The sequence below is a fragment of the Mastigoproctus giganteus genome, chromosome 4 (genome assembly GCF_048544385.1).
Source record: "Mastigoproctus giganteus isolate SK-2022 chromosome 4, ASM4854438v1, whole genome shotgun sequence".
In the NCBI taxonomy this organism is placed as follows: Eukaryota; Metazoa; Arthropoda; class Arachnida; order Uropygi; family Thelyphonidae; genus Mastigoproctus; species Mastigoproctus giganteus.
Window position 1 is genome coordinate 97,354,729 of NC_143578.1, and position 13,083 is coordinate 97,367,811.

Consider the following 13,083-nt stretch of genomic DNA (forward strand, 5'->3'; position numbering starts at 1 on the left):
TCCCAATTACAGTAATAAAAATACCAAATAATGCACTGAAAGGACAGAATTCATGGGATACCTGGTTCCTGGTCAACGACGCTGTCACCCCTCTCGCTAGTGGAAAAATCCACCACTTGTCAGATATATAAGTACACTGCATCGCTGCATTCACGTAGATGGATAAACGTCGTGAGTTAACCGACTTTGAAAGAAGGTGTTTGACGCATGGGTCACTGGGACGCATGGTGTTTGACGCATGGGTCTATTGCGGAGGTGGTACAGAAACTGCACTATCCCCGTATCAAGAGTGTATTGGGAATACACCATTTCTGGAATAACATCCCATCGTGGACAGCGCTGTGGGCGGAGAAAGGTAGTGGATGAACGTGGCCGTCAATGTCTGTCTTGCATCGTTTCAGCAAACCGGAGAGCGACAGTAGCACAAATCACCGCCGATTTCAACGAGGGAGATGCGAAACGTGTCCACCAAGACCATCAGGTGATCATTAGCTGCAAAGAGTTATGGGAGCCGCCGACCCACCAGAGTCCCATTGCTAACACCACGACACAGGACTCTACGCCTCAACTGGGCGAAAGAACATTGGCACTGGACCTTGTATAATTGGAGACGGGTCTTCTGATCCCGTTTCCAGTTATTTCGAGCAGACGGGAGGGTGTGTATCTGGTGGAAATCGCACGAAGCTATGCACCCGTCATATCACCCGTCCCATGATTTCTGTCCACTCAATGCATAACTTTACAAAAAGACCATTAAATCACATTTAGCGGAGCTCCCTGACGGCACTAAGTCCAAATTACGTAAAAATAACTATAAACGGAAATGAAAATCTACCATAACAACGTGTCCAACAGGGGAGCAAAAATAAAACAAAACAGGCCGACCACTGTGCCCCATCTCATCAGAAGGTCACATGGCCAACAACAACAGTCAGGCAGTTACTACATTTCGAACATTAATAAATCAATGCGCTAGTGACTTGACGGATACACTAATCTACACACCAATGCAATAGATTTGAATAGTAATGGCTGTTATGTAGCGAAAAATTAAACTAGAACCTTTTTCGGCTAAGATTTATACTCGGTGCACCCTTCTATGCTCGCCGACGAGGCAATGGTCTTGGGGTGTTTATTCCCCCTCTTCCAGCTGTTTTAAAATAGGAAAACGAGTTGCCGATTTTAAAACGGCGGTCTTGGGGTGTTTATTCCCCCTATTCCAGCTGTTTTAAAATAGGAAAACGAGTTGCCGATTTTAACCACTGCCGCCATTTTGAAAGGTGCACCGAGTACTAAATCTTTACCCCTTTTTCGTTTGTTGCTGTAGTTACGTACTGGTTTACTTTCTATTCCCCACTTGGAAACCATGCTATGCGATTGACATATTCTTCATTTATATTCAAATTACATATATATATATACTAAATGAATATATAATTACAGATTATTTTAACTACAGTGTTTGTAATCTACTCTACAGAATATTATTTACTCCTATACAAGTAAAACACATGCCCACATTTCGCATTAACTTGATTTTGCGATCTCGTGTTGTTGATGTAATGCTGTTCACACCAAACATGCAGATGAAAAACGCCTACAACGGTATTTCCACACGCGCAGGGCTCCAAGCATTCGGCGTGATCAGAACAATGTAGCTCGACTATGTTGCAAGGACATCTGCACTCAACAGATCTGAATGCGTGTTAGACAGCGTTTTGTTGCACATGCAGGTGTACAAGTGCAGAATTATATGTTTAATATTTAGTTTAATGAAAAATTGTATGCAATCCCCTAAGAAAATCCTTCAAACTAAAATATCTAAGCATAATGATTTGTCTAAAGTTCGGAGCTGCTGTAATCTCCTTTTTCATTACTAAAAGATGTATTACAGCTTTTTCTGAAGCACTTAAGTCTTTCACTGTTTGAAGAAAGAACCAGGGAGCTCATACAAAATCTTGGGAAGTAACAGAAGGCTGGATCTTCTGAAGTTTTCTTTCAGTCAGAGTACTGGACAGTAGATCACTGGGATGAATTGTCTGTCACAGTGTTTGAGGCGGACAGTCTGGTAAAGTTCGAAGCAGAACTGGATATCCACTTTTTGGTGACGAGGAAGAAATGAATGATAGAAAATCCCCCCCCCCCCCCCCCGACACATTTATTGGTGCAAAGGTTGTAATAAAAGCCCGCTCCCATGCATCATTTAGCGATTATAATATTAATATACGGTTCTCGCGTTTCAGTTCGGAAATCTGCATTGGCAACGGTACCACAAATACGTCATCTCTTACGTAGCCCGGCAAATTATTTTCGTTGACACCTCATCTTATCCATCTCTGGAGTACTTTTATCAAGATTACGTCTACATGAAAGCGAGAAAGCACACCGTCTTGCTGAAGGATGAAATTAACGGAATCTTCACGCGAAATTCAAACATAAAAAGGCAGTATTCACATTGATCAGTTTTTTCCTATAAAAAAGAGAGGGGGGCCAAGAATCAGTCCAGTGGTTTTCAACCGGGTTGCCGCAACGACATTCTTGGGGTGCCGTGTAATTTGGGTTTAAGTTACTTAAAGTTATTATTATTATTATTTTTTTAATTTGTATATTTATTTCACTATATAAAGGTGTACGGTATCCACTGTACTGTATCTTTTTAATTTTGTGCTGATCTTTATTTAGTACCTCTATATAAAGAATAAAATTATTATATAGGTATATATTAAAAGGTAGAAAACCACTGTGTTAGGTGTTTCTTTTGGCCTAGGGGTGCCGCGAAAAAATTACTGGGACACTAAGGGCACCGTGAACCGATTAGTCTGACGTGAAATGGAACAAACCTTTTTCATTTTTGGGAGTCCTGGTCGTTGTTGACGACTCTGTGAGGGTATTCACAGAAAACCGCCAAAACATTCGGGTGTGGGTTCCCGAATAGTGTGAAAGGTGACTTTCCTAATGAAGTAAAAATATGCTATCCTCTTCCATTTTCAGTTGAAAGTTATAGCAAAACGCTTATTGCTTGTCATTCAGTTTTAATGGTCTCATTAATTTCAACTTTTGAACTATCAGAAGTAAAGAATATGCTTTACTTCTGAAAGCTTAAACTTGCACTTCCGAAAAATATGCCAAACTATTGTTTGAGGAATATTCAAATTATGGTAGACTTTTGCAGGCTCCACTAAAAGATTTGTAACACACGATGCACTTTTTCATCACAGACCTCTGTGCATTGCATATAGTCTTGGCTTCAAAGAACAGGGTATACACTGCTCGACAATATTAACAGAACAAATGTTTCTCATGAATATTTTATTGTGAACAGTGTCGCCAAAGGCGAATATTTGATATAATAGGCATCCTGGCATATAAATTCCGAATATCCAATAGAAATCGAACTAACACCTCAGAGCAGTATTATGCAAATTATTCATATCTATAAAACACGGATTGCGACCACATCATTTCATTCCCGTTTTTCGGCATGCTCAGTGGGATAGTCACATCTCCAGTACTCAAGATGGCAAGTCATCATCGTTTCAAAGAATCATCATGATTCTTTGAGATGGCGAGCCACTAGACGACTTGAAGTCGGGTAGGCGGAGGTGGTGCATTAGTTTAATTTGTCATGCAGTGTCGTCTCGGTACTATGAAAACAGTTTCAGGAGATAGGAAAAATTACAAGGGTTGACCAAAACGCCAGAGGGCTATGTCAACCAGAACAAACCGCTGTCTAGCTCTAACAACAAGACGGAACCCCACAATGTCCTGTCACCGTCTCTTGAGGTTGCTGCAGCCACAGGTGAAAACATTTCCAACCGGACTGTGTTAAGAAGGCTCGATTCAAGTGGACTCTATGCAAGAAAGCCTGTGGATCTACCATCACTCCGCAAAGAAATATGACCATCAAGTGGCATCAGTCGGTTTATTTATTTTTTTATTTATTTATTTATTTATTTTTTGGTAGTTGTTGGCGCATAGGCTTCTGTGGCCATAATGCACCTCCCAAGGTTTTTGCAGTACTTTGATCCAAGCCCGAGGCGGGAATCGAACCCGCGACCTTTGGGTTGCCAGGCAGGCACTTTACCCACCCGGCTAGCCCGGTCGGCGCATCAATCAGTGAACAATATTTTGGATAGCATATTCATACAAACAGCATCAACTTTAACCCAGGCCCAAGCTCTACTCTGTGACCAAAACGTCTCCTACAGTATTAAAACCAATGATCCCTTCTCCCTTGAGGAACTGCAACTTGCTGTTGCCAAACTTCAAAATAGGAAAAGTCCAGGTGCCGACCTCCTTGAGCCTGAGATTGTCAGGAAGGTAACGGAAATCTCACCTGATCTCCTCTTACAATGTTTCAATCACTGTTTATCTGAAAGAGCCTTCCCCAAAGACTGGAAATCAGCAAATATCTGTCTAATACTTAAAAATCCTACCAAGCCGCCAGAAATACCAAGCTCTTACACCAATAGCCCTCCTCTCTGTCCTTCGCAAACTTCTCGAAAGACTACTCTTGTTCCGTATAGACATATATGACTCTAACCCAAATCTGCACTCTACTAACCAATATGGCTTTCGTCCGGGGGTAGTCGACCATTGATGCACTTCAAGATCTCATAACCAAAGTGCAAAATTGCACATCTAATTATTATCCGGTTATTTTAGCAGACTTCGTCGGAGAATTCGACTCATTTTGGTGTCTGAGCATTCTGGGCCATCTCAGGACAGTGGAGATCCCAGACAACCTCTTCCACTGCATCAGAAGCTACCTGGAAAACAGAATCACCAGCGTAGTGAACCCCTACTCCAAGACCACCCAGAAGATCCACAGGGGATATCGAGAGGGCTCGGTGCTCGGGCTGCCCATCTGGAACATGGTCCTGGATGAGTTCCTCAGCCAGGACCTAGGCCAAGTAACATCTCAAACCTACACTGATGATTTAATTCTCACAGTGATGGCTGACAGCAGGGTTCAGCTGAAAGCATCTGCAAATCTGGCACTCCAACTCCTCCAGGATTGGGCTTCTTTTAAGAACCTGAAAATCTCGGCGACTAAGACTTGCAGCATCCTTTTTAAAGGACACCTCCACCTGCCCAGACCTAACCCCCGCAAATCAAAATAAATGGAACTACAATCAAGTTCCAAATTCAGCTTAAAAATCTAGAAGTCATCCTCGATTCACGACTGTCCATCCTGCCCCTCGTTGCCAGATCCACTCTCTGGGACTGGGGTCTAAAACGACGCATCCTGGCCCTTTGTACAAAGCTGTTTTCCTTCTGGCGATAACATGTGCCGTGGGGGTTTGGTACCATAGGACTACCATAGTCAACAATCAAAAGAAGCACTCCACCATTCAACGAGCTATCCTGCTGACCATCACCAGAGCCTGCTACAAGGTGAGCATCCCAGCTCTGCAGGTCCTAGCGGGGTTCCCCCTGAATCCAGACGTCATCAGATGTGGTATCTCCTATCATCTTTCCAAGGGAACCTCCACCACCATTATAGGATTTACGACAGAGCCTGCTAACAATCATAAGTGTGAAAAACGATGCCTCCTTGCTCATCTGCTGCAGGTCTCACGAAACAAATGGAACACCACCACCAGAGCCTGCTACAAGGTGAGCATCCCAGCTCTGCAGGTCCTAGCGGGGTTCCCCCTGAATCCAGACGTCATCAGATGTGGTATCTCCTATCATCTTTCCAAGGGAACCTCCACCACCATTATAGGATTTACGACAGAGCCTGCTAACAATCATAAGTGTGAAAAACGATGCCTCCTTGCTCATCTGCTGCAGGTCTCACGAAACAAATGGAACACCACCACCAAAGGTCTTATAACAAGGAAATTTCTACCCAATGCGATCTTCACCTACCAAGAGCTCCGACCTGGTTCTCCCCAGACTTTCATGCCACCTTATACTGACGGACCACGGCTCCATTCAAGAAAAGCTAACCTCATTAGGCATTGTGGTCGTGACAAGGCATGGGAACATATGATGCATGTTTGCCCAGAATATGTGGATCTTTGATCCATACTCTATACCATAATTATCAATCTTCAGCAACATAAAGAAGTCATCCTAATTCAAGACGAAAATAATCAAGTACTTCTCTGCATTCGTGTAGGAACTATTCCGAAGGCGAAGAACGACGAGAACCATTGCCAACCAATAACGACGACAACTTACCAAGACTAAAACCTTACTGATTATGACTTGCCACAGACACTCTGCCCTGGGACACCTCCTGCCGGCATTCAATCTAATCTCCCTTGCTTAGTATCTGGCAATATTGCTTTTCTGAGGATATTTCGACTACATCCTCAGCACAACTTCCTCCCCCCCCCTTCTAATGCTTCATCCCAGATTTAAAGTTTTTTTTTTTTAAAGTTCTGTCACTGAAAGCTCAAGTAATTAGATGGCAGGACCTGCTAGAGAATAATGGGCAGCCTGGCTTACTACGTAGCGGTGTGTCCGGGCAACGTGGGGTCCCATTCGGGGCCCTGCGGCCAAAAGCCAGAACATAACAACAAAACGCAACATAATACTTCTTACCACACAATACTTTTTCCTGGCTTTTACAGAGCAACGTATACTTCACAAGATACTTATGGCGCAGTTGTGGGAAACCATCGGTGGTCCCCAAACACGATGTACACTATATTCCATTAACCATAAACCTCCACAGAGCTCGTCGAAACTGGTGCTATGAACATGTCACTTGGAGCCCGGACAAATGGGGTACAGTTCTGTTCTCTGATGAGTCCCGTTTTAGCCAACAAACAGATTCCAGACGTTATTTCACATTTGGAGACGAGGAATGCGGTACTATCCTCCAACATCGGAGAATAGTAACACTTAAGATAGAGGTGGTGTTCTCGTGTCGGGAGGAATAATGATCAACGGCTGCACCCTCTTCATGTTTTTGATAGGAATACCGTAACTATTCAGAGGTACCGAGAACAGATCTTCGAACCCTATATGCGACATTTTAGGGGTGCAGTTGGCCTAGATTTTCTTTTCATACACGGCAACGCCACTGCACATATAGCTCAAGTGGTGGAAGAGTATCTTGAAACTGAACATATGCAACGACTGCCATGACCAGCACGATCACAGACTTAAATTCGATCAAACATGTGTGGGACGCCCTTGAGCATCGCATTGCACGCTGTTGGCCAACTCCTGGGTCACTTGGTGAGCTTAGGTCTGCGCTGGTGGAAGAATGGGATTTGTTGCCATAGATTCTTATGAAAACACTTATATCGAGCATAGTTCACCGCTGTCAGGCCTGTTTAGCCGTACTGACGTCTTGTGACAATATTTTCGAGCATCTTGTATCGACTTCTGTAATGTGACCTCTTTGGTAATTCTTATACAACCCCTATACATGTCCCTTATACCTGTGAAGTTTTTCGCTATGTCCTCATTTCATCGTTATTCTATGGTACACTCCCATACCAAATTTTGTCCCGCTTCATTGCAAGCTGCACGAGCTACACCACTTTTCTACGTGTTCTATTAATTTTATTGATCAGTGTACTTACACCAATTGCACATTGATATACGTCTTGTGGGGTGGAATCCTTTTGGTTACATGTGCAAAAATAAATTGCATGCTAGTAATTGAATTTGCTCTGGAAACTGAATGGCAAAAATTTATTAACATGTTCTCGTTTACTACCGTTTTATATTTGAGAATTTTCTGTCATATGCATGGTTAGTGTTTCTTTTGAATCACCCATGCATATATGAGTATAAATAATACCCTCCTCGTCATTAAAATTGCCCCATGTAAAAGGAGTGCCAGCTTTCAGTTCAAAATAAGTAGAATAAAAATCAGCAATATAGAGAAATGGTTGCTTTTGTATTGATGCAACAGTAATTACTTACAGAATTGCAGATATGCCTCACAATACAAGTTCAAGCAGCTAAGACATGCTCCTTGAACTAGTGCTGTGAGCTGAGCGTAGGATTGGTTGGATTTCGATTTTATTGGCGCAAAAGCGACTAAGGCTATGGCGCACATAAAAATACAAATCTGAACGTACGAACACAAAGGCGGAGATCAGTGAGAATCCAATCGTATTCCAAATGTGTGTTCGATGGGCGACTGACCTTGTGAATGTGCGAGGCTATGGGAGCATGCCCACATCAAGTAGGCAATGTCGGGATATGAAAGTCATATGTGGATGGGAGTTGGTCTGTTGGAAAATAACGTTTGGAATGGGGCATAGAAAAGCCAGAAGCACAGAAACGTCGAAGCACAAAAGCACTGGTTTCAAACCAGTGCTTCTGACGTTTCTACTTTATATTGTGTTGAAATTACATATCATAAAAAAGTAATAATGTAATTTCAACAAAATGAAATCCATGAATTTTATTAGAAGGAGGTCAAGGTCTGTTTCCTGTTGCTAGTCGGAGTAACCATCGATTCCACCCTTCCTGGCCAATTTCTGACGCCACTATACCTGGAGACGTATACGAGTATCTTTCTGCACCTGAATGGTTAGGTGCTGTTGGCAACAGCACCCAACCATTCCAATATTATGAATCCACACGAACTGCGATTTTCTGTATTCGCTCAGCTTCTGACAACCCAATGATCAGACCCTTTCAAAGTCGGCCAACTGTACATAAGGTTGATCTACGAGGATTAAAAGCACTGTACACTCTCAGACGGTTATTCACTCGCTCACCATTTTTTTTTTTTTTTTTTTTTTTTTTTTTTAGATAACGTTTACATTTGTTTTTAAAGCACCTTCAGATTTTTACATCAAGGTAGTAACAGATACTTTATTGGACAATTTTTTTAAGCTAATTAATTTTGCTTTATTAAACAAGAATACAGGACAGAATATTGAAGTACAATGCACTTGTACTTATGTTCATAAAACATGAGGCTCATAAAATTTTTCATATGAAATTCTTTACAAAACTGCTATTGGTACTACATTGTCTCCAGAACCACCCACCCATACAACACACACAAAAAAATACTGTTTCTCAGTAAAAATGCTATTATAGTTCATGACAATTATAGCAAGAAATTGATTAACTGTTCTTCCGAATCAGTTTATTTTAAAGCCTTCCAATACATAATGAGGCTGGAATGGGATGGAGAAAAATTTACTAGTTCTGCATTGCACCATATACATACACACACACACAATTTTGAAATTGAGAATATGAGTTACATTTTATGGGACTGATAACACATCAACATTTAAAATACAAGCTACACAGCATTATGGAAAATGGATGGATAAATGGACTTTCTAGTAAGCCTTTTGCTTACATATACTGAAATTCAGCCGATACAGAATGATATATCCAAGTATTAAATGTACGAGTCCTTAGAGCATAGTGCAAAAATATATTAAAATTAACAACCCAATTTACTGGGCTGATCAGCTTGACATGCTTAATCGTTTACGTCCACATAAGTCACAATTATGCATGCAAATTTTAATATATAACCCTTCTTTCTTTCTAGATGGGGCATACAATCAGTGTATATAAATTACAGCGAACACACAGAATTTCTTATTTGTATATCACAGAGAAGAGAACTTGTTCAGGCTGCTGCTAAGCAGCCTTTATTTCCGAAGTATTATTAGTTTTCCATTCAGTTTCCAGTCTTTGTTACGGCAACGGAGCCTGTCGTTAAAATCAGTATGTATGTGTCTGTACGTGTTCACGGGCGATTTACAAGTTTATGGGCTGAAAAACACGAAATAAGTAACTTGCACCCTTACTCCCTCACTTGTGATTAACGAACTGCATACTCGATTGAAGACCTCAGAAATTCCGCTGATCTTGGACAGAAATCGAACCCTAACATCTCCAAACCAGTGGCAGACGATGATGTCTCGTAAACAACTAAGTTGCCAAGAAGAACTCATCTATATGGGGGGGGGGGGGAACGGAGGGAAAAAAAACATTTTAAGTTACGGATACACTGCGCAACCATTAATATCCAGATACCCGGAAATAACTTATCTACAGAAGAATTAATATGGTGTGCTGAAACCTTCGGCTTTTATGGCAGCCTCTAAATCTTCGCGGAACACTCTCCACCAGATTTTTGTAAATGTCGTCAGATATTTTCGCCATTCTGCCTTCAAAGCGACGACCAGTTCAGCTCTGTCTCTCCTCACGCGCACCCAAAAATCCAATTCATCCTAGAGGCACCCTATAAGCCATGACGAGTTCAGCTCCGTTTTTTCCGGCAGTCTGTCCGCACACGAAGATACAATTCATCCCAGAGGCTCACTACAGAATGGAGGTAAGAAATTGAGATAGGGAAAGTTGGGCTGCCCAGTACAACTTTTCAACGGTAATGTCCTCAAATCAGTCTGTCACAATGCGAGCAGTATGACATGGAGCACTGTCCTGATGATACAGGTATGGACCTTCCTCCAACATGCTGGAACAACACAGGTGACTCATTATTGTGCAGGATGTCTAGACAAGCCTCAGTATTCATGGTTTTGTTCAAAACAACCAATGGTTCTAAGGCGAAACCATGAAAAACAGTCCGAGACCGTCACGCTGCCAGCAGAGGCAGCAGAGGGTCTTGGCTTTTTCCTAGAATCCGCTACACCCAGGCACGACTGTCACAGTAGTAGACCATGTACTCTGACTCGTCACTCCAAAGCACAGCTGTCCACTGGTATGTGGTCCAAGAAGGAAGGTGTGGGGGGGGGGGATTTTTGTTGCTTAACACACGATTCGTATCAAAAATTATTCAGGATTCCACTAATATCTTCATGGAGATTTACCATAATCGAATAGTAAATGTCCTCCAAAAGTTAGAGTAAAATTAAGATGCCCGGTTAATTGAACACAACATCTACGCGTCGCAAATAACATTTCTATATTATGTTTAAATATGTATCTTTCTATACATTAAAATAATTTTCCTCGTAGTGATATTTATTCAGCCAATGGAAGAAGAGAGATGCGGGTTACATGGTAATACGTAACAAATTACAAAAATTCGTAACAGAAGCTTGTTTTACCATAGTAAAACAAGCTTCTGTTTAAGCGTGATCACGCGCTATATTTATCTAACATGACCGCGCGGTACCATTCTTGATTTCCATATGTAACGTATTTATTTAAATAAACTAAATGCAACAAAGCATAATATTTTAAGATTCTATTTCTATATAATATCAGTGTAGATACACCATAGATAACTCTTAAAGAAAAACTACGATCGTAGTGTGAAAGGCACCCACCGATGAAAAGCGAACTAACTTTGAAACGGTGCCGTCTGGGTGGTGGCGCCCACCAAGAATAAGTAACAATAGTCTTCTCTATCAGTGGAGCGTTACTTAATCGAGGTAGTGCAATACTTGTTAACTCGTTGTGAAGGATGAGCACAATATGAGATACAGATGAAATGATGCCTTTCACACTACAATCGTAGTTTTTCTTTAAAAGTTGTTTATGGTGTACCGATATTATATAGATATAGGTACGATATTATATAGATATAGGTACGATATTACATAGATATAGTAACGTATTTATGTATTCATGGCTGAGGAAGAGCCACACACAGTATCGAAAGCTTTTGTAAGTGTTTTATTTTATTTTATCAAAAGAAGCGAGCACAGCGAGCAGGGGGCGAAGCCCCTAGTTAATATTAAATACAGTAGAACCCGGATAAGAAATTTTCCAAGGGACTGGAGGTTTAGAACTTCTTATGCGGGAAAACTTCTTAGAAGGGAAAGTGACCTAAGGGTATGAAATATTAACTACACGAATAAAAATGTAAAGATACACATACATAAGTTAAGATCATTTCAGAATTCTATGGGAAACATTTTTAAACTGAGAATTTCTAATTGTTTAACATTCTGTTCATTAAACTCATTACCAAGTTGGAAGAATGAGCTCTTTTAGAGTTTCAACATACCTTAAAAGGTCACGATTACAATAAGACAGATACAATCCACTAAGTAATTCAGAACTGTTCACAACCATCAGAACTTAACGCGGTCTACGTATCCGATTATGGTTATCGATGAAAGTAATTGCAATATGTCACTTCCATAATATCAAAACGTTTATACTAAAAAGGTTTTAGTACTGAAAGCCTCAGACTAAGGAAAATTCATTAATCGAACAAGTTAGTGCTAAGCATCATTTCAGTTCGTAGTAAATCACCGAAGTAGGTGAAATGGCATCGTTTCTGTTATATCTTATATTATGAATGCCTTCACAACGAGTTGCCCCGATACGGAACTACCTCGAATACGCACAGGGCTCACAATACCGGTAAAAATCTTAATACAGGTATTTTGGTATTTTTAATTTATGAAACCGGGATACCGGCATTTCAAAAAAAAACATTTTTCGCAATAAATTTTGATGAAAATTATGTGCAATAAAGTAAGGAAAAAACAAGTAATTACTTGAATTCACGTTTTAAATCACACTTTTATTACAATAATAAATATTCTAGCAAAAATGATTAAACATACCGTTATTCTAAAAACCTAAAAATAAGCATCCACAGTACCTGTCCGAATAAAGTGAGCTCTTAAGAAACTCAATAGTGTTATAGTTTAAACTGGATCTAATTTTGGTACATATTTAATTAGCGGCAGAAAACCTCCTTTTCGATTCTGTGCTGGTTGGTGCTTTGCACTGAGATAATCGTAGACGAGTTGCAGTTGGCCCCCACCCTTATTCCCTCATCTTCAAAAAATCACATTTCTTTTTGACTTTTTATGGCACTATATCCGTATTAACTAACGAAAGAAAGGGGCTGACATTTAAGCTTGGTGAGGAAACCAAATCTAAGTTGTGGGGGTGGGGTTATTTATTTATTTATTTTTATTTCCTTAGTATCGTCGTCAGTGGCCGGCCATTGTTATGATTTTCGTACAGCAGCTCCCCTCAAGCACTAAGCCCCACAAGCTACCTGACTGCCTTAAAATATGAGAATTTCCCGGAGCTGAGGGATATCCCCTTCCACACACACGAGTATATATATTATATATCGTATATATATTATATGTGAGCTGTCAGTTTCTCAAGAGCAATGACACAAATATAAAACAAAAG

General features: G+C 40.8%; 1 protein-coding gene across 2 annotated transcripts in view; it reads right to left on the reverse strand.

Annotated features, from left to right (window-relative positions):
- The window catches only part of LOC150086929 (mitochondrial inner membrane protease subunit 2), a 254,550-nt gene that overhangs the window by 150,971 nt on the left and 90,496 nt on the right, over window positions 1-13,083 (reverse strand). The window lies entirely within an intron of this gene.